This window comes from Prenolepis imparis, unplaced genomic scaffold (genome assembly GCF_030444845.1).
Source record: "Prenolepis imparis isolate NDT839.2.m4 unplaced genomic scaffold, iyPreImpa1.0 SCAF_1, whole genome shotgun sequence".
NCBI lineage: Eukaryota > Metazoa > Arthropoda > Insecta > Hymenoptera > Formicidae > Prenolepis > Prenolepis imparis.
Window position 1 is genome coordinate 9,214,642 of NW_028141159.1, and position 27,972 is coordinate 9,242,613.

Genomic DNA, 27,972 nt, shown 5'->3' on the forward strand with positions numbered 1-27,972 from the left:
ACAAAGTTTTTCATCTTAGAAATATCTTAATCTACAATCTGTCGATTTGAAGACAGGAAGATCAATAGATTCTTTTTAACATTTTCTTCCATAATAGAAATTCTTTATTTATAATATCATAATAATCTAATCAATTGACCCATTTTTACGACATTCTTCCATTTAAAAGCATTTTGACAAGCGTGTACAAATTGCATTGCAAGAGGAGGAGTCGCTATCGATATGGTACATAATATCGCCTTTTCTCAAGTCCCTTTCACCTTCTCGTTTCGACTCGCGTTCTCTTTTTTTTCTTCCTCACATTCTTTTTCATTCTGTCGGTGTCTCGAGACAATTTCGGCCCTCTTTAAACGCTCTCAATGCACGCACACACATATACACACCGACACACCTAAGCACGCGTTCACTTTTACACGCACAAAGGGGGACGTGACGCGGCTGGATACGCACAATCAGCCCGCAGTGATTGAGGTATTCAAGGCGTGGGCACGCACTCTTACGCGCGCTTACGCACAATTCGCCGTGGGATTCTCACGCTCTTCACGAGCTCGGTTACATCGTGACATTGAAGATCATTACTGTAATCATCTTGTAAGAGTAATTATTACTCTTACAGGAAGATAAGTATGTATGCATAGGTGTGCAAGCACACTCTCTCTTTAGATCTTTTCAAATATATTTCTCCCTCTCAACAGTAAATTAATTCATAAATATAAAAATTTTCGTCAGTCTATATTAAATTTTATACATATATATAATGATTATTATTGTATTATATATATTTCAATATGCTTTAATTTTATTTATCCCAAGTTTTGGGGGAACACAAGCTTTAGTTTACATAATTGATACGAATGCGCAACGTCTAGCGATAAATTATTTGGGACAGCTTTCAGTCTCGAGATGGAAAGTTCAGTTCATAGAATTTTACCTGCGACTGACAGTTCCATTAACAAATTTGCACCGGGGACCTCGATTTTGTCGGTACGCTTTTTTTTTTTCCTCCGCCTAACCCATCGCGCTGCGTTTCGGCCGCTTGGTCGCGTCGTGAGAGTCGCCATTGAACGCGCGAGAGGTAATCTCTCTCGGAACGTTTCTTCCCTTGCCTCCAACTTTAATTACTTCGTTTCATTTTAAAAGGGCGAGTAATTAGGAAGTAGCGACTACCACCCTTCTCTCTCTCTCTCTCTCTCTCTCTCTCTCTCTCTCTCTCTCGTCATATTTTTTCCTCCGGAGTGGAGGAGCATTTGCGGAGAGCATCCATGTCGAATCCGCAGCGTCCCATCCTCTCTCGTCTTGACGACGACCATGGAGTCGCGTAGCTCATCTCCCTAAAGAGCGCCGATCTATTTATTGATAGCGCCGCGCCGCGCCGCGATGGCCGCCAAGATTAATCGCACGGTCATCTATAGCGATCCCCCTCGCTCTCTCCGCTTTTATTAACTCCGCTCGTTCTGCCCTTCCAATATCACATTATTGCACTCCGCCGCCCGCAGCGTCACCGTAACACTCGAGAGCGTAGACGCGGCTGCTCATCTCTAGCCTCGCCTTTTTCGATTTACCTTCTCGCTTTCCGCCTCCTCGACTGTCATCTCTCTTTCCACGACGAGAGATCTCTGCCTGATGCTTTATTTCCACCTGCTAGGATTGTCCACAATACGCGGCAATAACCGAGGAATCGACGTTTTTACGTTGATACCCCGCCATTCGCCCACTCCAAGTCACAACAAAACGTCTTCTCGATATTTCTCGAGTCACGATATGATTCCGATGTGTCGTCTTAAGATTCGATATATTATGATATTTTCCGATATATCTGAATTAAACTCAAATTGTACACCGTGTGCAGCCATTTTATTGTCATATTGTGATAGAAATAATGTTTTGTTTTGCATAATCTCTACCTATGTAAATACAGATCCGAGCGACGATGATGGCATGTAACACGATTTGTAACGCCACGTATCATTAAGATACCAGATCAGTTATTCTCGAAATGGCCGGTAGATATTCCTGGCGACACGCAGCTTCGAAATATCGAGGTCAAACGAGTCTGCTATAATAATATTCTCTAGCACCTAACTGCTTATTAAAGAGTATTAAAAAGTAGATATTATACACGATCCGTTTGACTGTGATAAATAACTCTTGTTGCCTGCACACTTTGGGGATAGAAATGACATGCTCTTTCTATATTCCACGATCACGATTGCAAATCTTTTGAGTTATTTTAATTTGTAAATAACAACAATTTATGACTGTTTATAATTATTAATTGTCTGTAAATTATAATGTTTTCTTTTTGCGATATTTTGTATCAAGGATATATTTTTAACTTGATGATCTCAAGGATGTCTCTTTATGGCGTGTAATCTCACTTCACAAGAATATAACTGTTAAAAGGAAGTGGCGGAAAGGGAAAGATAGGGAGAGAAATTCCCTATTCCTCAGCTAATTTAGTAGAAATCTGATGGTCGCGACCGATGCTCGTTGGTCGTCACGATCTGTGCATTTAGAAAACTCATCTGCCTCCCCGCTGTGTAATTTTGCAATTTCACGAGATCCGCGCGACGCCTTGAATATCAAAGTGATAGAAATTACGCGATGCGCACTGAAGTATGAACCTAATAGTGACGGCCGATGTAGTCCTTCGGCAGTCGTTGCACGCATCTCCATCTATTTCTATTAACGTCGACCACACCTTGCCCGATCTAGATTACCTCGAAAGATGTCTTGCTTGTCAACATTTGTTATTCCTTTATAACCCGATTCTCGTATACCGCTCTCAACGGACACTCGTTACGCGCTGCAATGTCGTACGCATAGTCGTACTTTTTTTTTTTTCTTTCTCGTTCGATTAATTGTGATATAATGCCGGAGAAAGATAGAGTTGCGATATACACTATACGATCCGTAAACGCGACGACCTATTGCCGGAGAGCTCATTATGCCCGCAGGTGAAGGTCTTCTTTGACGCATTTCAGACGAAGATTCTTACCTAACGCGCTGTTTAATTTCCTCGACCCTATTAGTAAATCATATCCGCTTGAGTAATGGCCGTGAGGATCTAGCAGGGAGAAATTCCTCGGCGCGGTTATAGACTTTTCCCGGAGAGAATATATAATCTTTCTACGAGATGTTCGGAGTAGTTACCGTCTCGAATTACATTATGGATGAAGGAGACTGTAGGAGGATTCACCGAATTTGTCAAAAGGGATCCGTGGATCTCGACGGATAAAGTTACCACATGGTACTCGCGTTATGGCTGACATGTGCATTGTCTGAACACGTGCGTCGCACCTACTTTTGCGATCGAACTAGATATCTCGTTAAGGTATATATCAAATCTCATTTGAGTTGTAAAAAAAAAAGGGAGAACGCCTTCGCAAAAATATTTTGATTTTATATAAATCGCTCGTAATTTTATATAAAACCCCTATCAATTTGTAAATTATATTTAGACACCTTTGAAAATATTTTTTTAAAACAAATATCTCGATTAATTATGAGAAAGAGAAATAGGTTAACTACTTTGACATTTTATTCAAAATCGCATCCTCTGCAACATCTGTGTTATTACATTTCACCTAAAAATAATTTATTCTACATGCGCCGACGCAAGGACAAATATTTTGCCAAAGATAATTCGCAATAATTGACCCCGATAGAGAAGTTTCCTCGCGTAGGATTTTCCCCGTCGCTAGTTCCCAACACAATTTATTCCGCATACACTTGGCGAATCGGGTGTATATTTGAATTAAGTTACAGCGGCTCCGCGCGCCGGAAAGTCCGGCGACAAAAGGAGAGAAAGGACCAGATGCTACCTGGTGTAGGGGAGGTCTGTCGCGTTTCTCGTGTTTTTATAGCCCGCGTCGCTGGCCCACACGCCCGCGAATCCGGAAATTCTCTCGGCGTAAACGAATTAAACCGGCTCGCCTATCTGCAACGAAGTGCTTCCGGACTTCCGTAGAGCGACGCACGGTAGATAGGAAGTTGCCAGAAGGGGGAAAAGGAGCAAGAGGTAGTGGCTTGCGAGAAAAGCCGCGGTGCAGGGCGAACGACGGGCGATGCGCGGAACCGTATTCCGTTGAGTTTCCACCGAGGATTAACAAAAACCTCCCAGGTTGAGGTCCATTGTCTTGCCTCGCCCTCCTTCTTCGATTTTCGCCGCGGAGTTTCTTAGCTAATTTCTTGGCGCGTGCTGCCGTCTGCTGATGGGAACAAGAGCAATTGCGAGCAAGCGAGCGCAAGGGAAATGGAGAAAGAGGGAGAAATAGAAAATGAGAAAGAAAGACGGAATGAGAAGGAAAGAGGGCGAGAGAAGAAGATGGGAACTGCACGGGGTTGAGACACCTCGTGGATAAAGCCGAAAAGGTAATCAAACTCTACCCTACCGTGGCTATTAATTACCGCCTACCGCTTACGCGGCCCGAATTCCAAAACTCGTCGCTCCCGACGAACGTAGATGCAGCATTGCCTTGGAGAACTAGAAGCTGCAAAGTGCAAATATCTCGCCAACGACGGCTGTGCTCCTACGAGAGCGTTTGAGTTTCTAATCTGTAATCTTGACGTTTCGTTCTTGAAACTTGGGCAATTGGGATCCGTGGCATAACGATGATGTAGAAATAGTATATGTTCCATATTCAGCATGTGCCGCACAATGATGACGATTTTGCACGAATGTGTTATTGAATAAAATTTATGCGCTCTATAAAGCATTCCGATTTAATTTATCACCGCTAATTAAATCAATAATTACATGTATTACTGGATATAATATCTTAGATTATTTTGCCAAAAATTATTTACAATTTGGAGTAAAATTGAATTTTTTTCAACTTTAATTATTATTTTTTCCTTTAAACGATTGTCAGTGTAAATCATTTGTAAAATATTAAATCATTTCTCTTGCTGCTTTATCCTCTATTGTTTTACATTTCCATTATTCATGCTTCTTGTCCAGTATATCATTATTCAAATGTCTTACGTTATCTTAGTCCGTCTCTGTCACTGTATAATTTGTTATTTCTACATTTTTACGTATAGAAGAATTTATTTATTCTTTCTATATTCTTTTATATATGTGCATTTCTAAAAACTTTAGTGTTTGGATTTCAAGAATTATTCCCCGTTCGCCACATTTCTTATTTTTTTCATTATCTGCTTTTTTATTTGTTCTTAATTTTTTTCTCTCTAATAAAATCTCTTATAATAACGGCGTGATGAAAGATTTTCATCATTTGAATTTCATACGCATCCAACAAATTCATATGCCACAGCGGCTGATCTCGTTTACCCCTAATGTGTCCGATCAGCATGGTTCAACGAATTTATATATCACGCTGCGGCGTCGGGAGCCGGGATCAAGTTAACCGTCCGGGTCGTTGTAACAATCGTCGAGTGCATCGCGTAAGCGCCTTACGGTGTGTATGGCATTGACACACGGGGTGCAAGTAACCGCGCGCCCGCTATTGTTTTCGGCTTATAACCGCCCCTACGCGTTGTGCGCCAACTCTCTCTTTCTCTCCCGCAAGCAACCCCCGTCTTTTGGGGTTCCGGATTCTGGCACAATGAGAGACATTCAACGGCCCCGTCAGAAGGAGAACGACGACGACGATGACGATGTTGATCCTTTCAACGAAATCGTGCCAGATAGAAGGATTTCGCGCGTTTTGAGAGTCTCAAAATGTACTTTCTGATTCTACGAGAGAGCAATCGCAAGGATTTTGCTCTCGGAACCTACTAGCTTGGCGCTCGTTATAACGGTCCAGTTGGTCGTTCGATTAACTGGAAACCAATAAGGACCACGGAGCGACAAGGAGCTGGAAAACGCCTCTAACAATAAACGTCGTTCCGAGGTCGTTAGAAAGAAGGCAAAAAGAGTGGACTTTTTTGTGGCCAACGGAATATCGGCATTCCTTTTTTAAGTAGAGCTCATTATTGCAAGTAATATATTTTTTGTGACACACTGTTAGATCTTACAATTAAATGATTCTCGTTATGAGCATATTTTCATATTTTCATACACACGTATTCATAAAAGATGAAAAAGAAATTTATATGTATAAAATACACAGTGATTAAAATATAGCCTCATACACTACCTACTTTATGTTTAAATATTCATTTTTTTTTTAATATAAAGCTAGGGTAACAAGTTTTGTAAAACATAAAAAATATACAATAATCTTTTTTAAACTTGTTTCTTTATACGAACATAATTACGTGCGTATTTATATTTAAACAATTATATAATCAGACAAGTAATTTGTCTTAAAGAAAAGATTAGATTCATGTAATATGCGCGATACATGATAAACTACTAGTTCAAAAAGAAAGGTCATAGTCGCGGACATGTTACGATGTAAATATGCAAATGCTGTATTTACGTATCGCGAGTAATCACCGGTTTCATCACGAAGCCCTGGGAAAGGAATGCCAAAATAACGGGTCATTTTCGGGGGGCATATTCAAGCGCACGTGTAATTGAATTTTGTGGCCGGGGATGGCGGCTACCGCGTGATTCTGTAATATACCCGGTGTACGTGGGCTTTTTAGACTTATTATCGATGAAACAAGACGGCGACGTCTACAGCTGCTCGCCTACAATCGGTGCTCCATATTTAGCGACGGAGCTTCAACCTCTCGTGAACACCATCAAAGGAACGCCTTAATCATTCTCCCCAAATTTTCGTGCGTATAAAATTACAGTAATGCCTACCAGGCTATAATGATACGACATCAAACGTTGTGGCGTGTTCCTGATGATTAGCGTCATTAACCTTTTTCAACTATCAATGTTAATCAAAGTTTGATTCGAAATGGTAATGAAGATGCTAAAATAAACTCACATAAAAAGTAGTTTATCTATATTGTATTTGATCGTTATAGAAAGAAAACATTCAACGGTGTGGTTTAATATCGTAGTAAATTCGTTTTATTGCTAAGTGTATAAATTGTGTTATTTGAGCTGTAATGTAAATGGAAATTGATATTTTAGTTAACTACACTTGACGTTAATGTTCTATGTCAATATAACTTATCAAAGACACAGTAAATTTAATTTCAAATAAAAAAAATTATAATAGATATGGAATAACGTTTAGACAAAGAATCTTAAAAATATATATAAAAACATAGAGCATATTTATAATTAAATTAATATAAGATAATAGAATCTTATACATTTGCTTACTTTCATATGAATTATAAATTGACGATAGTTTTTAAAATTTAAACTATTGAAATTTTTTAAATAAAATGGTGTTTATATCTTTGCCAAACAAACACCATTTTCAGCAAAGTAATAAGCCAAGTTGTAAAATAGTTAACTAATCGCTGATGGTGCTTAATATCGCTCGATGACAAATATTTCTTTACACTTTTGTTAGCTCGTAAATATGAGTACGAATTTCTCGGTTTGTTACATTCTTGATTACGCTATTCTAAGCTATCCATTTTATAATGAATTTATTATTATGATAGATTATTAAGCGAAAAATAATTATATACATACATAAAAAATATATTCCCCTTTTGTTGTTATCGCGAAATTATTTAATGTGACAATTTAATACGACACATTATAATATAATATGATAAATGAAAATGTGTAATGCATCTTGTTTTAATTCGTGAAATTTCCGCAATAGTTATTAATGGGAAATTATATTTCCCTGGTGTACAATATGAAATGTCATGTTCATTTTATTCGGGACGCGTTTACACGAGTAATGGTTGCGTGACGTAGTGTAACTAAAGACAATACGTTTCTCTCTTCACAGGTAAAATCTTCTCTTCATCTATTCTCTACAGCGAATTAGCGCTATTATAAACGGTATTTACTTGTTATTATATATTCTGTATCTTATGTTTCTCTACCTTTAATCTCTTAAGCAGACATGACAAATGTGCTACGTTCCACGTTGAGTAACTATTCTATATAATAGTTTATGAGTGAGAATTTTTGAGCTTAACATTTGATAACATATTTTGCTCTCGTCTTTAGATTATTTTAAAAGCATTATAATCATCCCTGTTGTTTACTGGACCTTGAAGGTCTTTAATATTAATCTCTACATCATTATATTAGCAAAACAGGTCATGATTTTCAACTTCCTTGTAAATTGTATTTTTATTACACGTGAATAAAAAGTTATTATTTATAATTCATAAAAATTAAAACTGATTGCATTAACTTACGAGAAAGTTCTTAATGTGATTGTTTCAAAATTTTCTGTGCGTATTATTTTAGATGTCTCCCGTATATTCAAATGCAAAGACTGCACTACAGTCAAGAATCAAATCTCAACGTTACTCAAACTTTGTGCAAATTACTCGCTGATTGCCTCCGGCAACATGAATAATTTGCATTGGATACGCGAATGACTCGAACTTAATTTCTAAGTTAATTTCCGGTCAAGAGAAATTTAGTATCACTTAATTTAAATTTTGAAAAAGAAAGCAGGATATTAAATTAATTTAATTTTAAATTGAGATTTTATTTTCTGCATCATATTAAAATAGCATGCAAATTATTATATCCCTCTCTAAAAATACACCCTCATTATCGCTATAGAAATGTTATAGAATAAACAGTTTCTCACTCACCGATACACCGTACAATAGCGGAGTTGTAGTACACAGCATATTGATCTGAAAACAAAATATTCAAATTATTTATTAGCTGATTTCTGTCAAAAAATATTAATCGAGAATAAGATATTATAACATATTATTTACAACATATTACTATTTTAATTCTTAAACATTAATATTTTTAAATTTAATTAGCAAATCAATGCTTTAATCAACTAATTGAAAAAATATTAATCGAGTTTAAACAAACTTTATATCATTTTTTTTAATATCATTTTTTTAACATAAAATCGAAGAATGACGCTTGTGTTGTTCTAGTGTATATAAAATTTCTTAAAAATAAGCCATTTAATTTTGAAAGCTCATTTTCAAATTAGTGATTTCGTTTCCCTAAATAACTTATATACATTTCTAGTTCTTTTCTATATAATTTTTTAACTATATCTGTAAAGGGTAAATAAAAAAATATCGCACTATATTTTTTTCAGGAGAAATATTCGAATTATTGCTGCATAACTTGAAAAAATTCTCATGTCTTTATCCCATTGCATTTATAACACATTGTTCTCATACCGTGCACACCTGCACGCGACGTGAGATCGTGTCGCAGTCAATGTCGCGCGTAGTACGCGTGCGGCGTGTGTCGCATGCGGTGCGACTAGACGTCGCGGAGTACCACTCGGCGATTCCGCGGCGAATTAAGCGCACACAGCGGTGCACTACGGACGACCGGCATTATGCAGATTCGTCCTGCCGTATAACGCCGGGTTTAGCGCAACCGCAGCATAAACTCTGCGAAGTTATGCGCTGCTATTGCAGACGGTAGTGGTGACGGCAGGCACGGCGACTTGCCATCGTCGGTGTCGTCGTCGACGTCCTCGATGCAGGGCACGAAGGGCCGCAAACACCCTGGCACTTTGGCGACGTATCGGTACAGTGCTAAGCACTAGCACTTTCTTTCTCTCTCTCTCTTTTTTTCCCCTCTTTTCCCCTCTTTTCCCCTCTCTTTTGGTCTCTCTTTTTTCACTCTACTCGTTCCTCAGATTTTGCCGCTTTTACGAGGCGAAAGTCATTTACACCGCGTTTACGGCTGCGTTTCTTTTACCTTGCTCCCTGCACCCGCTGCCTCGGGCTGGCTCCACCGAGTATCAATGCCACGATGAAGGGCTTTACTCTCCTCGAACTCAACCTTCCTCTCAGTCCCGCGCGATGCATCTTCTCTGCTGGCGCAGCTATCAACCTTCGACGGGCATCGCGCGAAACGACCTCGCAAAACGCCAGGTTAAGGCTCTTATTAACGCTCAGTCCACGTGAACGACGGTGGAGCGCTATATACCAAGGTGAATCGAAGTTTGATGCCGGCGATTGAAAAAGGCAACTTTGCGACCTTTTATATATAAGATTGGCATTTTATCGTTTCCCTGAAACGTCTGCGAACATGCACTCTCTCCTCTACTTTGGTCTTTTAAAGAATTTATATTCCGTGCGATGTTTCTTCTGCAAATTTACCGTTGATGGAACCTTGGAATGTGTAGTAAAATGTACTTACTAAAAAATACTTAATGCTCTCTCACAAAAACAATAATAATATCCCATGTCTGTTGAAATTGATGACAATATATTCTTGTCTCTATATATACACCTTTTTTCAAAAAAAAATTTACAATCAGTTATTTTGTCAATATATTTCTATTTTATTATAATTTACAATAACATTTTTAATACATTGGATATCTCAATATAATTATTTTGAAATTTTTTCTTAAAAGAATTTAAAAGAATTGTCATTTTCTACTGATAGATAATATTTCGAAGCATTTTATTTCGCTCTGTCGCGCTTTCAAATTCTGCTCTTCCGGATTCCCCATGGGAATTGCAGAATGAATCGATCGCAGGATGAACAACAAAAGGCAATGTGAGTTTAGTTGGTATATCCAATATAATATCCAGTGTTCATATAACCTGAGAGCTAGTCATCTCTCGGCACATCTGGAAAAGGAACCCGTAAAAAGATAAAATATCTCTGACATGCTCACCATTTATCTCTCGAATGCGCTTATATATCGTACGGATTTAGTTTTCTGAAATGCACGATTCTGTTTTATCTAAAAAATAATCTCTCTTTATAAAGATTTATAATCTTTTTAAAAATAATTTTGATTCATTATACTTTACAGCAAGATATCTAATTCATCATTTTCTCGTGACTATAATTTTATTCGTGGCTAAAGTCTAGAGATACGCGCGCGAGCACTCTCCGTTAAAAATTTTATCGGGGCGACGTTAAAACCACGAACAAATTCTACAGAGCATTTCCAGCAAATTATCTCGACCCGGATCAGGACGTAATCAGGCGCTTTTTCTAACACGGTAGAATTCACGTTTGACATGGAATGCACCGAGCGGCGAGTACATTTTGCTTTGTATCTACGGTTCACTCGCTAATCCGCTAATCGTCCGCGAATCTACGTCGCGCTCGGTTTTCGTGACAGTTGTGCATTCGTAAGGACGGCGATATAAATTTTACTTTGAATGTTATATATTGCGCGGACGATCGTAGGCCGGATCGGTTAAGCCGGGTGGGTGGAACAAATGGGATAGCGGCGTGAAACAACGTAGAGGTGGGACCGCACGTCATAAGAGAGAGATTTCCGTCATGAAACAAACAACCTCCGTGCACCGAGGCACGAAGCAACCTTAAGCGAGCGTCTAATCATCGATCGGAACCGAATGTAAATCCTCCGCTTCGTTTGTCTTTCCGAACTACACGGCAATTTGCCGGGGCGCGCCCTTCTAGCCCACGATCGTTAATGAAATTTGAATCTTTAATCACGTTATGCGCCTGTCTTGAGCGTTTGGCTCGCACAGCTAAGTACACGCTGCTTTTGTTCCACGCAAACTTTAGCAGTTCGCCGTGCAAAAGTTATTATATTCGTTAGAGAACACGGTGGTACTTTTCCAAATGAGCGGAAACCGCACGTGGAATGCCAGAAACGCGCTAATACGAGTAGCTGTTATCGTTTGTTTGAACGGGCGACCGGATCACACACACTTTTGTGTTGCATTACAGTTAAAGTTCGCGAAAAACTGCGGTTAACCGTGGCATTCTCCGTTTTTGTAATAAAGGGGGACGAATGATTTTTGTCTCGAGTTTCTCGGCTACAATTCGCGTATTATGGCACGTCGACTCTTTTTCTCTCTTTCTCAATAGTATACATTTCTGTTCAGCGACGTGGTAGCAGCCAGCCACGCAAGAGAAAAAAAGAAGCAAGAAAAGAAGCAGAGGTAGCAGCAGGGAGAGAGTGTGTACTCCTCGCGGGACAAACTTTCTCTGCTATCTATCTTCCGAACAATTAAATTCGTTTACAAACCGGATCCGCGCTCTCTCGTACATGGGGTTTGTTTTTAGATTTTCCACCACCGGGGCTTCTCCTTTTCCCCCGGCGAAGTTTCTTCAATTTCGCTTTAACTGCGCGGTTCGAGCTGATTGCGGAGCGAAATACAAACTCCGCCATGGATTCTGACACAAACGCTTCGAGACCGCCACGGCCGTAATCTCGAACGCAAACATGGTGTCGAGTTTTATCTCCGCTCTCGCGTAGCCCGCAATAAGGACTTAAGGCGCGAGCTGGGACGCTCTTAAGCGAGATCTTTCTCTTATCGCGACGCTTTTAGGTGTCTCGCAATATATAGGAGGCTGGGACGCGACGTTGAATTTTTAAAAGGCTTGTGTTGCGCGCCGCGTTATCGACAGACACGCTGTAATCGGATCAGGACTCTTCTCTTCGAGTTAATCCCCCGTGCATCTTGGGTGACGCAAGGACGCGACAATCCGCTAGTCCCTTTCTATCCCCCCTTCCCCCTTCTTCCTTCTCTCTGCTCTTTCCTTCCAAAGAAGGAAATGGAAACGGGTGAGAAATGGTCTTTTTCAACTTTTCGTTGGTGGTTATACGCATACGTCGCACCTTCGATATTAATTATGGGATAATCCCTTTGATGTTGGACCCTCCGGGTTACGCTGCAACTCGGAGGACGCTACGCTCCCTTCTTTTCACAACCTGCGCTTGACGGGAGGAACAAAACGACGTTATAACGCCTTTGTCGAGGTTACAAAACCCTAAAATCGGAAGTCGCTTTAGTACATTTCGAGCGTGTTGACATTCTGCAATTAAATGTGAGTGCGTTCTCAATTTGGGATCGTCGCGAAACAATTCAGCGGGCAAGTTTGCTTGTATACAAATAATATTTCTTTTTTTTAACTTCTCCTTTATGGATAACCACGGAATATTTTGTATCACGTGGATCGAAATTGTATCGTAGTATACATATAATAATTATTAAAATACGAGCAAATTTTTTTGTACCTGCATAATTCGTTATATGTAATTATAGAAATAGAATTATTCGTGATCAGAAAGAAACAAATATCACTTACTTAAAAAAAAATAATAATTAAGATATATGTACGATGCAAGAGATGTATCGACAAAACGATATGGAGAGTATTCGCAAAAATTCTGTTTCCACCGGAACGATTTCGCTAACTAGAGCGCTAACAATTTTCTATATATAATCGCGTACCCGCTTCTCATTACGCCCGGGTCAACGAGCCCATTCTCCGATACGTTAATCAGTAGATACAGGCGCGGAAGAGTTTCGAAGTGGAGTTCGCCCGCGAACAAGTAAATACGTACCCCGAGTGTGTGTATCCCGTAGTGGTACGTATATTTCAGGCGTCTGGCGAAAATTTGCGAGTAAATATAGGAGTTCGGTGGTCTGTATGCGACACTAACGAGCCGCCAAACTTTGTAGTCTGTACTTCTCGAAATCGCGTCGTTGATCGCGACGCGACTCGGACGAGGAAGGAGGTATCAGGTGGAAAGAACGTCGTACTTTTGCGTTCTTTTTCCATTTGAAACTTTCCGTGGAGAGAGAACGAAGGGTACCAGCCGGAACGGAAACCAGCGGACTCCGATGCGAGGATACCGATCGTTTCGACGAAACCGGGCGACTTATCTCGGCAATTAGAGACCAATTAGCGGCCGCCTGCCCCGACTTGCCGATCACCCTCTAATTGTTGGTCCGCATCGGTCCGCGAAACGTCGCCTAGAATCGGAATTCACGTTCGCGATATCTGCGAATAAAAGCGTGACTTTGCTCGTTACTCGCTCACGTGTCGCGCCACGAAACGTTAATCTAGAAACGAATAAATAATGTCATTTGCCGTCACGACATGAGAAAACTTCGTGCAAAATAAGAAGGCGATCATGAAAGTCTGCGCTTCGTAGATCACCAAGATGAGAATTTGCGATAAAAAAAATATGGAGGTGTGAGAGAAAAGTTTTTCTTTATTTATTATTCAAACTTTCGAACAACTTAATGTTCGCGTTGTGCACGTGAGGACTTCGTATTACAGATAGACCGCTGCGATGGAAAAACGAACGGAGAGTCTTTGAATAAATTAAGAATCGACGATCCTACTAAACCGCGGAACAAAATCGAAGAATTGAAAATAAGAAGAGACCCAATAATCAATTAACTGTCGCGACGTAAAGTCGGCGAAGTAACACGCGTCGCGGTTTTCATCGCAGGCGACTTCGCCAAGCTTTCGTCGGCAAACCACGGCTTTTTCTCGTCCGCGGTAAGCGAGAGCCCGTATCCGGACCCGTCTACACCGCGGAATTATTTAATTTTCAGCCGACTCCTCGTCTCCGCGCCGGAACTTTTCACCAGGATCGTTAGCGCGACTCGTAGAAATCTTCTCTCTCTTTCTCTTTCTTTCTCTCTTTCGTCAAATTCCCAGGAAACTGAATAAAACTCTACGCCACCGAGGGGCGAGTTGCAAGCGTCGAGATGCGCTCGGACGGCAGAGTAGACGACAAGGAAAGAGGAAGACACTTTTACAACGTATCCCAGGATAGGAAAAATGTGCTTCTAGGGGATTGCTCCCCCGGGAGAAAGAGAGAGAAAGAGAAAGGTGGCAAGTCACACCGCGCCAGGACGCCTTGATAATTGGATGCCTCATTACTTTCTTTTCTCTCTCTTTTTCCCTCTTTTCCGCTTTATTCCACGGTCGATCTGCTATGTAGGAGAAATCCGGAGCATATCGCGCCTCGCTCTCGCTCTTAAGCTCTGGCCACTGCTTTCCGCTATGCATCTCGCCCATCAGCCTTCGACCGACCACTCAAGTACACCGCAAACGAGAAAGTACTTCGTTAGCGAAGGAAAAAAGCTCGGATTCTTTCGATTCTTGTTAACGCTTGATGCAGGTGTGCGGCTCTCGAAATTGCATCATAGTTATTTATCACGCCTTTCGTTGAACCCTGTACAAGCGACAGTTTTTGCTATGTTTTTTTGCCTCTCGGCGAGTTTGTTAAATATTATTCCTTTCCTTAGATAAAGAAGATAAGAGAGATTGTGAAAGAGATACTCCGTGCGCACTTCTCGCGAATTTAATAGATTTTATTTCTTGCTTTTCTATCGTAGTCTTAAAACAATTTTTTTTTTATTAAACTAGATTGGCAGTAGCATCCAAATGCATGCGTTAGTCAATAAAGTGTATTTAGTCGAAGAAAACCTTGGTTTCTATTTTCCGCCACCGAATGTGCAGACAATAAATGATGAGACCGTAGTAGCGAAAGAAATCCTATGCATAATTTATATATTTGCGTCCCGCGAATATTTACGCATAAAAAAACATTTTAACGCACGTCGTTCTACATCGAAACTGCAGTCGCATTTCCGCGCGCAATATTGCGCCTATATTTTATACGAGACTTTATAATGCACGCGCGACACTTAACCGTTTCGCCTTACGCGCGAATTTTACGCTTCTGCGAAAGGGCCCAATAACACACTCGGTTTCTGGCTCGGGCCCGTAGCCCGGCGGACTCGGTAGTGCGCATTGCCGTAAAATTTGCTCGTTAAAACGACACGTTCCCTTCGACGCGCTATATATCATCCATAAAGTCGAAGCTATAACGGTACCGCGCCGGACCGATTCGAAAGAAAACGCTGATCGGTTCGATTTCTCGACCCCCAGCTCTCTCTCTCTGACAACTTGCCGGACATTGGCGATCGCGATATCTATTACCGTCGCGCGCCCTCATCGATTATATTCGCCCATCGGCATCGATCAGCACTTTCGTTGCTCCCGCTGGCCACGCTCTTACGTGTTCGTGTCGCACACACCCATATATATCTTTGGCGAAATGAAACTTTTGTCCGCGGGACTTCGACACTTTGTCAGTGTCGTTTCTCGATTATTACGCTTCACGGTAGACGCGTCAAATAACGCGGGTGTACAGGACGTCGCAGAGAGCACGACATGCAGACGCCTTGTTAGCGTAAACTGGCGACAAAGTTGGCCAAGAGGGTATCCGACTAACGACGTGCAGATATCCGGACGTCCGCGGATGCTCACGTCACGGTACGAGAAAATTTGACGTGTTCGTGTTCGTGAAACACGACCGTTTCAATGGACTAACTTCGATTGACGTATCGCTGTTAGAGAGTTCATTGAAGTAAAATGTTTGCGTCACTCGTTAGGAAAATACACATCTCGTCTCAATCTTCGCTCACATCACTTTCGATAATGGATCACATTTCAATCTCATTAAGATTCTAGATGAGTCTAATTAACCATCGGTATCACATTTACTTCTAAATTGGACATTAGCGCAAATAGATTAAACCAACTAATTCTGTGGAGAAACGGACGAGGATGAAGAGGCAATATGATAAGCCGGTGGGGGAATAGCGAGCAGGATCGAGTTCGTCCGGCGGCCTCGCTAAATTTGACTGGCCTTTCCGTGTGACACGTCCACGTACGGCGTGAACACAAGGACCGGCCGAAACGACGGTGGTAGTGGACAGTGAGAGCGAATTGTGGCGTCTGTGGGTAGCACACGTGCGCAACGGGCTCTCGTATCGTCGCCGTCGCCGTCCGTCGTCTGGGTTATGAAATATCACAGGGTCAGGTCAGCTACGTGTCACTGCAAGGGACTTGGACGCGTCTTAACAAGGCGAACTCGAGCCACCCCCTCGAATTCAGAGAGACGGTCCGTGTGGCTCCACCCACCTCTTCTCCATAAGATCTATGCGATCGTTGCCTCTTCCTCCTCTCCTCAATGGACGGTGACATGTGATAGTAGACCTGCCTGCCCGGAAACGAAGACGCGCGGGGGGAAACGAGGGAGAACAAAGACTGCGCGCAGTTAGCCCGAAGCCACTTCCGATCCTCTAATTGAGAGGCCCGTCCGGATATCTATCCTCGTGGATCAGGCTCTCTTACTGCCTCTCTCTCTCTCTCTCTCTATCGTTTCCCCACAGTAACTATCTATCGATCTATACAGATGCATCGTGGATGTAGCCAGTCACCTCACTATATCGATCTTCCACCATCTGTCTCTATCTTCTCTTCCCCCCTCTCTCTCTCTTTAATTTCGCGACGACCCGACAGCGTCTCCTTTCGTCGACATCTCCTTTCGTCGACATCTCCTCGGCACATGTATCCTCTAGACGATTTGCTTCATGGCTCTTTGTACCAAGTTCAAACGACGCCTCGATGAGTTCTTCGCGCCTTCTCGCAGCCAAGAATCCGTACTCCACGAGGGAGCATGCGACGTCGCGTCGAAACTTTTGGTAATTACACGGCGAGAGAGCTCTCGCTCTCCTGCGGCGAAAAATATCGCTACCTCGTTAATATTTAACGAGTCGTTAATTACGTCCGTGAGCGATGCCGTGACGAGTCGGCCGTGTACGCGCGTATATTTGTTAACACTTTCTTCGCAGCATTTTCTCTAACGTGTATTTCGAACGTGGTGATAAATTCCTCCGCCTGATGGTTTTAAGAGCAGCACGCGAATTAACATTATTAATTTATGTGTCTATTGTGAAGATACTTCAGACATTGAAAAGATACAATAATAACTTTAAAAAACTGTTTATAACCAAAAATTTGTTAAAAATATTCAATAATAAAGAGTGACATGTATCTGAGAAATATATTTAAATGTAATTCATAAAAACAATAAAATCAATATTTAATTGTTTATTTGAGAATATTTTAAAATTTCTCTTTAATTTTTTATGATTTTTCGATTGGTAGTTTTTCCTACTATTTCTATAAATAAAGTTTTAAAAGCTTCGATCAAAAGAGTCCATAGTACTTAAGTTAAAAGTGTGATCATTCCAATCTAAATCGTCAAGCTCCGTGATACGGAGAGAAAGCGTGCATTTTCCACTCACACGACTTTCTTTTGCTATCAAACTAGAATCTTTCAATTGGCACTGTTAAAGTCGATCGATACCTATTAAAGACTCAACTCAGTTTAAACGACTTCATGACAGGCGATCGGTTTTTAAAATTGGGGCACTCTACCTGTCCTCTAGCAATACTTGACGTTTTAATATCTGAGTGTCTATTGAATGCAGAAGCAATGTTCGAAATAAATGGCAACAATAGTATTGCGTCAAATATAGTCAAAATATACTAAAATAAATCAAGAGATAGATACAAAAGTATTTTGAAATCAATATCAAAGAATTATTTGATAAAATAATACAATTTACTCTTTGTTAGCAAAATTGTAAAAGATCGTGATATTTTGAAACAAAGAATAACAGCTGAAATATGCGCGTATTTTTCAAATTGTTTCTTGTTAAAGATATCAATGTCAGTTTTTAATGATTTGAGATGATTGATTCAGAGAACTATTTACGCATTTTTTTGATTAAAAGTAAATATTCCTTTTTCACATATCTGAGTTATCAAGTGAACGAATTTGTAAGCGACATTAAAAGCGACTATTCCCCGGCTAATATGCTTCATTGCTTGCGCATTATTTATTGTTTCATAACGATTCTTATTGCATTGCGAAATTTATAATCGAGATTAAGGCGCCTTTTATAGACCAATGAAATGTCACGATTCAACGAACTAACGACGAGATGACGCGATTGTCGTAAGCAACACGTAAAAAAGAGGACATCAAACGAAATGGCTTTGATTCCGCGCTTTCTTTCTTTTATTTCGGTTTCTTTTTTTAATGTCGTTGAAAATAATGAAGCTCGAGGCACAGACTCTCGTTCGAGCGAACGAATATAATGGTGGATTTTTATAAAAATTGTACGGTTCGGCCTGTACGGCGTAACGAGGACCACGCCTGTTTCCTTGCGCAACGATGGATCACCGATTGATCACCGTCTCGTAAAAATCGAGACCAATGACCTATGCGATCGCCTCGTAGATCTCTACGATATGATTCGAGGATGTCATATGGATTATACATAAATGTTATTATTGATGAGCTGCACGAATAATGTATGAAAATTGCCTTACGTTTGCCACATATGCATGACAAAAATGCTACAGCGAAAGGTATATCATATCATACACACCTGCGCATTGCGATCGGAATTTTATTTGCTTTTACGAAAGAAACGTATAATTTTCGCGGAGTCGGTCGTCTGCGAAGGTAGATATTATCATTATTAATATCATTATTATTATAGCCACAAGTAATTGCAACGGATATATATATCAGTAATTGGATACAAAGCAAAAGCGAGTGTAGATCGAGTCCTTTCGATACGCGGATTGGAATCTGCAGTATTATAGGACAAGAGAAATGCACGCAATTAAACGCAGGTGTGTGCGTATAGCTATACTCGAGTCGAACGTTGTTGCGTAAACGTGTATCGATAGGTGCGAGAAAATTTGTTACGTTAAAAGATTATATATATAGAGAGAATATTTATTGTTCATCCGACGAGCTTGTACATCCGCTCTGCCGTAATTGAAATAATGATTTACAGTCGTGTTGGAAGCGCGAAGAGAGAGAGAGAGTTTCTTTATTTTCGCGACGTGGATAAATAATCGGGCAGAGCGCCCGATATACCTTGGATTAGACCGGATTATCGCCGAATTGTCGGCCATTATCGCCAGCTCACCATCAAACATCGACGCGTGGACATTTATCGGCGTAGTTAGGATTTATTATCGCGGCTGATACTAGACATTTTTCTTCCACGCTCCACGGCGCCGTAACACCGATTCCCGATCGATCCTTCGATCCCGCAAGGATCTTCGCTCTTCGTTAAGAGCACTCGTACCGTGCCGGATCGTCGCGTCGAATCCGCTGTCGCCGTTAATCCTCGTCGCTGATATTTATTCCGAGTGTAATCGGAACGAGAGGCAAAGCCATAAGACTCGCTAACTAAGCGTCCCAAGATGTTAAATCGTGCCGCCGATTCGCCACGGAGGGCCCTCCATTACCGGTGCGCGAGTTTCGAGCAAATTCTCTTCTCAACGCGATAGACCACCTCGTAGAATTTCGGAGATAACATTTTTAATGATGTCAAAATTTCCGTAACGCCATAACTTTATTTAATCATAAACTGGAAAAATTACACGAAAATTACTGTAATTATTTATACTGCAATATATATATTTATAATATATAATGATCAATGTTTCTTTTAATAATAAAGAGTGAGCGGATTCGTATTTGTGGAACTTGGAAAGAAATATATTAAAAATTATTAGAAAAGTATTGTGCGACTGATACCAATATTAATAATGCAATGCAGTATAAGCAGTTAATGAATTGTAAAATAATATCGGATCATGTTGACTTATCGCTATTTTGTTATCGTTAAACATACGTTCTATTGTATATATGCGTCATTAGTTACCGAATCCAGCATTTGGAGCAAAAGCCGCAGAGATTAATTATCGCAATCATTACGGTAATTGAGTTAACCAATAATCAGTATGAAACACACTGGTGCGGATAGTGTCTCTGTGCGCACCGTTAACGGCACTGATATCATAATTATCGCAAATTTGTTTATCCTCTTTAGTGATTATCGCATTCTGCGTTTATCCGCATTCCATCCGCGATTTTCTTTAAATTAACAAAATTATTTATATGCATCCGGAATCAATTCGGTCGTAGAAAAAAGTAGTTGCGCGCTCGTGTGATGCAAAAATTTGATTCGCAGATATAGCGGCTTGTTGGCACAGTTTTAGAAAATAAGGCCAGAGTTTGTTTCGTTATTTTGTACGTAAATTTTACTGTTTAAGTTTAGTGCTCGCTAATAAATTCTCGTCAGTTTTTCATGAAGCACTTTACCAGAGCGCGCAAGTTGATATGATAGCCATTGACATGCTCGAACTTATGCTAAAGGAACGAATGCAGCACACGTTTACGTGCTGTATATAAAGTGTGTTGTTGTTCGAACCTCGGAACTATCCGCTATCCAAACTATCCAGTAAACAAACTTAACGAACTCATTAAGCAAACACTTAATCACCATCCCCTTGGCACGTTTATTAAGCTTAAAGTTAAACCTATAGACCAAGATGGTACAAATATTAACATAAGTAAGGTATAAGTTAAGTAAAATTGCATATATAAAAAGGCAAGTTTCAAACAAATTTTTGATAACATTCAACAACGGTTCATTTCCTTGCGATTTATTTTATTGATTCGCTTCTTAATACTGTTAATACCATATACTGTTTCTCTCGTTAATTAATTTGGTTAATTTGTTAACTGATATGTGAATAGCGGTTTATTTATGCCGAAACCCCGGATAATTGGATCATGGTTCGATTGCCTAATATCTCAAAATTCTTCGAAATCCAAATTATTTGAAATGTTGGCCAACTTCGGCACGCCCCGGTGATTTATACGAGGTTGTCATGACGACGATTTATCGGTATGAAACAGCAACTGCACGAAACGCGACAATATCAAACATATCGAAAATCTGATCAAATCAAAAACGCCAATGTATCAATTTAATCGAAATAGCCGACAACACGATTGTCTATTTGATTAATGACTTTCGCTTTTAATCTACTTTGAAAATTGCACGGTTATTTCTTTTATTTTATCAATTGAATATATATATCCGATATACTGGGTGTCTCAGGGTCACTGCACTATCTACTGATGGCAGATTCTTGAGATTATTTGGAAACTTTTCCTGAGCGAAAAGTCGAGGCATCAATAATTTCCGAGTTATAAGCGATTCAAAGAGGAGAGCTTTTTGCAAACTAAACTTTATGTTAATATAGTTAAAAGGCCAAATCTGTTATCAAAAATATATATTATTCAGTTAATTTCAAGTAGAGTTTATTATTTTAATAGAACTTTAATTTATAAGGCTTAGTTACATAAGATAAAGATAGTAAGATAAATGATGGCAAAAATTAAAAGCTTGCAAAAATAATGACCTCCTTCGACATTTTCGATGAAGAAAAATCGTCTTCAAATGATCTTAAGAATCTGTCATTAATAGATGGTGCGGTTAAGTGATTCTGGAACACTCTGTACATAATTTTTACATTTTATTTGTCTAATACTTGAAATGACATAATATCAGTTATATGAGTTGTCTGCAAATCTCATGCGTGCAGTCAGATATGCGATGCTGACTATATAGAAATATTTGTCATCTGATACACTTAACCAGCTTTTCCATGCATGTGCTTATCTGTCAATCGCTACATATCGGATATATGTATAATATTTCAATCTATAATATTTTCAAAACTGTCATTCGATTTCTGTCGAATCCTATAGGATACTGCTTATATACACATTGAACGTTTCCGTTTTAATTTGATGAAATTTTAATTAAAAAAATTCTTTAACAATTTTCTAAGATTGATTTTTTTCTCGAATTATCAAGAAATGAATTTTACAATTTTTGGCTTTTATAATGTATCTCGATGAGTTTCTTTAAATATTATATATCTTCGCAAAATTAATATTCCAACAACTTGTCATTCAAATGTGATCTGGCAGAAATGCAAAAACCTATTTATGCAAATTATATGGCATATGATATTTCGAGAACAGATCAAAATGCTAATTGATGATTATGGAGCATTAATGTTTCACACAACAATTATATGTCATCTATCCCTTGACACTAAAAGGTAAAAGGCTAGCTAAAAGGTTTAATTCTCTTTTATAAAGGCAATATGTTTTACTTTATGCGATAATAAGACAAACCGACAGAAGAAATGGAATAACATGCGGTGTGAAAAGTGCGAGGAAAATAAAAAGATTGCGTAGGCACGCGAAGAATGGACGGAGAAAAAGGAGGGGAAGGAGAGGAGATAAAGAAGGGAAGCAAGGAGACGCTAAGGGAGTCGAAGAGAAGCGAAAAGCACGAAACTCGCATTTCCCTAAGTATAACGTATGCTCTTAATCCCAAAATTTATGCGAGCGGAATTAACGCTCGACGCTCGACTCTCTTACCGGCGCTATATACAGCTTTCGCTTTAAAGTATATGCCGCTTCCATATTCTACGAAAGAGTCTAACACCGTGCGTGCAATCATTGGTAGCGATGACTCGAAACTAATATCCAACTGTGGTTTTCGAACGACGCGCTGTATATTCCTTTGATAACCGGGAATAGAAGGGCAAACATTGAAGGTATGGGGAAGTGTGTATGGAGGTCGGTTATAGACTCTTATCGGGATTTACGACGCCTTCGAGGCACACTTCAGTTATGAGCGAGAATGTGAGGAAGGATAATATTTTTGTTTGCGAGCTCTCGTGAGAATTATACACTTTGGATGATATCAAAGAAGACCTTAAATCGCGCAGAGACCCTCAACCTCGAGACATCCACGAATCCATTGACAATAATCTTGGAAATCTCTGATGGAATTACAATATATACGCTATTAAAGAAAATGAATAAAAGACGAGAATGTAAATTATATATATTTATTCTTTTTCTCCTATATATATTTGGCCTTTATAAACATACTAAGCACGTATCGCTTTATTACTCCAAATATATGTTTTAATTTAGTCGCATCATTATGTATAATGTTTCTAATTAATATCATTCTATAAAAAAATTAAAGAGATTAATCTAAAATGTTTCTAGATCCAATAAAGCAAGCGCAACCTACTTTTGCGGTGAGAAACATATATGTATCTATTATCAGAACCAACTTGCGCGATTGGCGTACAATTAATCTTCGTGAGCGTCGGAGCACGGAAGCTATTTGATGTATCAGGAATTTCTGGCATATTGGCAGCCATAGTGTCGATATCCCTCGCGCAAGGAATATCGACTCCATCGCTAACTGTGGATCTCTCTGATACGTACATTTGCGCGTTCCCCTCGTCCCCTGTCGGCTTTGCCATACTCTTTCCGCCACGCACTCGAACGTATAAAGCGGAAAACGCATGGGCGCACTCGGGAATCGTCTTGTTGCTGCGTTAGGCCCTTCCGAAGGGTGAAGAAGAGGGCGCGAACGCGTCGTTGTGTACGTGGTTGCCGGATCTCATAAAGGGACCTTTCGCGACAGACGGCTGCTTATTCGTCGGAGATTTCGGTAAGGACTTTTCTGTAGTCGATGGTCTCGGGGAGCGAGGGCACTCCCGTCGTCATCGTCGTTGCTTACTCGTTTTTCTCAGTCTCCAAGAGAGCACCCCGGCCGATTTACTTCCGATTGTGCCCTTATTGATCGACCGAAATTTCATTTCGATTACGAGTTATTTCGACCGGAGCCGGAGAGCAGGTTCGTTGGACCCACGACGTTTGCGTCCGCTACAAATTCCCCTTGCTTGCGTTCCCGTGCAAGCGAACCAACCAAGATTGACATTTTCCTCGAGCCTCGCTTTTTCCCTACGTTCGCGTACTTATAATTTTCAGAAAACGGAGGCGAAAGATACATTCGTTATTCTTGATTTTAATGAAATGAGGATTAGCCCGTCATAACTATAACCGATAGGCAGAGTTATTCACATCGTTGCGCGCATGCATATGCATATTTTAAGGTATCTTATATGCAAGTGACAAAATTAGATTTTCCACACCTACTTTAAAGTTATTCTATGCAAATTCGTTTATCTGCATTACAAATGTGTCACACGGCTTGCGGTACAAACATAAGTTTCTCTGTCAAGATATATATTTTCTCTATGGGATACAGAGAGAAGGTTCCTTTTTTACTGTTAAAATTCAGAAGGGATTTCTGCCGGATAAATGTATTATATTAAATTGCGCTTTTCTCTGTATAAACTTTACTATAAGTATCCTACATACCGGAATAATGCCGGAAAAGTTTCTGCGTTAATAAACGACGACCCGCCTGATGTCGATAATGTTTGAATGTGGCGCACAGGACGATGTATAAATTATTTTCGCGATAAAGCACGCGCGTCGCGAGATTGTGAAGGCGATTTAAAAATTTCAAACAACGTGCCCGCAAGGAGATTAACCAATCGCGTTGCCTTAAAGCAAGAGAACACACATACGACATCGCAGGTAGCAGGGAAAGATGTGTACTTGACATAAAAAGTGTATTACCGCGTCTCGATTGCTCCCAGCGGTGTACCTGAGTGCGCGTTTTACGGGCAGCATGATTGGTTAACTTTAATCGCTTCCTGTTCAAGAGAACCTAACTTCCTTCTCCTTGGTATGTATATGAAGATTTTCATCTCTCTACCTCTCCCGTAGAGTCTGTTACGAACTGGCTCCCCGGTGATTGTACCAATGTTGGGTTTAAGTACCGAAACTTAATATTTCTCTTGCCGTTCAATTCTTGGGCATATTATTAAAGTAAGGAAATCAAACCGAACCCAATGACTGACGTGAATAATTTGTACGTAATGCTCCGACCGATACGCGTTATTAAAGATGAATTAAATATATGACAGATATACAGAATTTATATACCGTTGGCGTGAGAAAAAAAATGTGTATTACATCATTATTCTTAACAATAAATGAAGAATGAATTTTGAAATTTGAACATCCAATTCTTTTATGTATTAAACGGTAATTAAAACTAACATCGATGTAATTACATAAAATGTTTGCGATGTAATTCTTGGTAACCCGGTATTTGACATGAATCGATAAATGTATTTAGTTGTGACGTTGCACTATATATGGAGGGTAAAAGTGGTTTATACGACGGATTGTGGTGTAATCACCGACGCATACATACTTCTTAATGATCATGCAGATTTATATGAAACGCATGCCTGGCTACCGCGAAAGCTGACACGCATGTGCGATGGACGGTGTACAACAGCTTGGATCTCGTTATCGGGAATCTCTAAATCGCATTCGAGCGAGGATAAGAGGACGGCTACAATGACGTGACGTGACAGGAAATTCCGGCATAACTATGTCGGGGGTATCGAATTAGTGTTGGAAATTGATGAAGCTACGACTCTCAAAGCGTAAGACTAGCTGGCCACCATGAATTCGATACTAGCGCGGGAGATTCTGCATTCGACTGCATTTGATCCGATTAATATTCGATTGCATGAGCGATTCTGCTTCTTGCATATTGGAAACCGGCGTCGATTTCAGCGGGAAAGGATTAAAAGATATATTTGTGATTTTAATGCAGATTTGATTCCGCGGTGCGTAATTGATGGATTGTTTCACACGCGGGCCGGAAAACAGATCGCGCGGATAGTAAATAAATTGTGTCGCGACACGCCGGGGCGTGTACGAATGCGACAGAGCACGAGACACGTTCCGTTGTGCAATTATGTAACGCCGTTATACGTGCTAAATAATGCAAGCGGCGGTATAAAGTGACTTTCCCCATTTTACGAAATTGGAGTTCAGCAGCGTGATCTAAACTGAGTTTGCCTGCCGCTTAAGCGTTATACCAAAACGTATCACTTACGGGATATTTATCCTCCATTTTCGGGGGCGAGAACAATGACAAGACTATATTGTGTGTTACACTTTTCATTACGTTATTCTTATCGGATGAAACAGGAGAGAATGGAATCCTTTAAAAATTTTTGGAATTTTTTTTTATTCGGTAACGTTATTAAAGCTTCATTGACTGTATTATATTCATCTTTTAATCGCGCGTAGATACTTAAGGCATGAAATATATTAATCTAATTCCGACAAGTGCAAACGAATTGCAAGACGATAACTATCGAATTATCGTTTAATATTTAAAGCATTGAATATCCATTCAGTTTGATTTCTTGAATGATATTTCGAGGAAAAATAGTAAATCTCGATAGCATGAATCGATCTAGCGCTTACGGTAATCTCAGCCTCAGGTAATAAGGGAGCCGGAAAGAAGTCTCTCGGCACAGTCAGTTGGCGAGGGTGGAGGTTTCGATTGAGACGATTATAATAAAAATCGCAAATCGGCAGGAAGGCCATCGGCGGTGACGACGACACGAGAGAGAGATGGGAGGAGGGAGACAGGGGGGACGGTTTGCCATGACGGTTCTGTGGTTTCCAATCACGCAGATTTACATTTTTAATTTCCGCCCCGCGCCGTCTCGAGTTCCGTCCCTTCGCTGCCGGTTTAATTAACTCCGTTTTCTCGCTTCTTATATCGCTTGTCGTATCCGCCTCTCATCCTCTTCGTGCACCCTCTCTCCCTCTACCCCCCTTCTCTTTTCGCGTTACCCCTTTCCATCTTGACGGCCCCTCCGGCGGACGTATCGGTCCCGACTTTCTTCGGGCTATCGACAATTTTTCAATTACCCGAGCGTAAGCGAAGTAAATTAATTGTTACGGCGAGTTTACTCTCCCGCTTTCTCTCGCACGCCCTGAGCTCCACGTCCGTTCTCGTTTCGCCTGTGTATCCGAAGACTGTTCAAAGAAACGACTCCACGATTTGCAGATCGCTCGCTTCTTTCGCCGGAATACTTCATTAAAACTCTCCCGAAGCTCTTTCCGGAAGCGACTAAGGAGCAGCAGATTTTGGATCTGTGGACGGAGCGCGACTATTACTGACCGCCTCGCGTCGGTCTTGAACTCGGTTAGTTAAAACTGAGAGACAACAAACTTTTAATTAACCATGTCTTGCGTAGTAGCGTCGCGCGAGCTATTTGCCTTCTTCGATGAATTCAGATTTATCTAAGATATTAATGAGAGCTCTCGTACACGCTACATTGCACCATAAATTTGTTTTATCATTTTAGGTCTCGTGGTATATACAGAGAACAATACTTTATGGCTCGCGTGATTCAGGTTACAGAGTAGGATTAAGGTTAACGTCAATCATACTCGGAATATATTATTGATATAATGGTAAGAATAAATTTCCAACCACTGCGCGCTCTCTTGTATTTTTTTTCTTTTTTGTTATTTATAAGCTTACAAATATTAATATTTTACATACGTGATATTCTACAATTATATATATTCAAATTCTCTTGTACAAGAATTTATCTATCATAGAAAAATATTTGTATCTCAGAAAGAAAATCATCAATAGAGATATTTTGTGAAGAAGTATTTATTATACATAATTAATATTTATTAAAATATTTAATTAGATTAAATAATTCTTTATATACGATACATTTTATTGAATTGCGTGCGAGCGGGAATA

The 27,972-nt window shown here is 40.1% G+C and overlaps 1 protein-coding gene and 1 long non-coding RNA gene across 4 annotated transcripts in view; one reads left to right on the forward strand and one right to left on the reverse strand.

The window, feature by feature from the left end:
- LOC145944816 (uncharacterized) overlaps positions 1-27,972 on the reverse strand; it is a 394,708-nt gene that overhangs the window by 93,308 nt on the left and 273,428 nt on the right. For both annotated transcript variants that reach the window (XR_014426733.1, XR_014426734.1), the window contains one exon: positions 8,611-8,655. This is a non-coding gene — a long non-coding RNA (uncharacterized LOC145944816). The remainder of the gene's footprint in view (positions 1-8,610; positions 8,656-27,972) is intronic.
- Sli (slit guidance ligand) overlaps positions 1-27,972 on the forward strand; it is a 329,787-nt gene that overhangs the window by 33,856 nt on the left and 267,959 nt on the right. The window lies entirely within an intron of this gene.